General features: G+C 36.9%; 1 long non-coding RNA gene across 1 annotated transcript; it reads left to right on the top strand.

Moving 5' to 3' along the window:
- LOC140013767 (uncharacterized) lies at positions 1-657 on the top strand. The gene is made up of 2 exons (XR_011820605.1): positions 1-107; positions 279-657. It is a non-coding gene; the product is annotated as an uncharacterized lncRNA (long non-coding RNA).
- Positions 658-988: the final 331 nt, after the last annotated feature.

A 988-nucleotide genomic window follows, 5' to 3' on the forward strand; every position in this document is an offset into this window, starting at 1 on the left:
GAACTTAGGTTTTAGCCCAAGCGATTTAAAATCAAAGGCAAACTTTTGGAAGACGAGAGGAATCATGGCAATCAACAAGATTGGTGCATTGGCTATTCTTTTTTGTGGTACGTACAATTTTATTCTTTTGTATATGACTTAAACTTGTTGGGGCAGTTTTAAAAAATAAAAAGAGAACTATTCATCTCATCTATATATATATATATACATAAATAAATCGAGCATCGAGATTTGCTTGGTTTTTACATGATTTAAAATGATTTTGGTACTGAAAACAGGAATGATGCTTCTGGGAGCAAATGTGGAAGTCATGGCAGCCAGGCCCGGGCCCGAGCCTGTCAGGCCTTGCCCACTGATTTGCATATTTGTCGAGTACGTGACCTGTGATGGAGAGAAGAAGTACCCAGGCTGCACCAATTGTTGCTTCGACGAGGGCTGCACACTTCACTTTGAAGATGGAACCTCCCAATATTGCACTTCGCCGCCTAAGCAACAATTGGGCCTTGCTAATATCATGCTAAACCAGCACTAATTAATATGCCCTTCTTAGCTTGTATTTCGGTTCCACGAGGGTGGCCCGAATATAACTATGTACTCTATCAGTGATTCATGAGATAGTGAATCACGTTCAATAAAATGGAAGGATATAAATGAGTACTTTTCTTACAAGAAACAACGTGCTATACATAACCAAATTCATGATACATCGCTCGGAATGATTAATTACATCTCGAAAAATTGTCCGTAATTCTCCCAAAAATGCAAGGAAGGAGAAAGAAAGAGAGAGAGATAGAGACGAGTGCTTAAAGTGGATCCACTGCTTCTCCAATTGATATAATTCTTACAACATCTATTGTAAACTAACATAATTCCAATTGATAATTGAAATTTGTGTACTCATACAAATAAATTAGAGCAAAATTCATGATTAATATTATATCAACCAAGCTAAATTGGATAAAACTCAACTTAAGAAATCCATGTTGGA

Source organism: Coffea arabica, chromosome 8c (assembly GCF_036785885.1).
Source record: "Coffea arabica cultivar ET-39 chromosome 8c, Coffea Arabica ET-39 HiFi, whole genome shotgun sequence".
Classification (NCBI taxonomy): domain Eukaryota; kingdom Viridiplantae; phylum Streptophyta; class Magnoliopsida; order Gentianales; family Rubiaceae; genus Coffea; species Coffea arabica.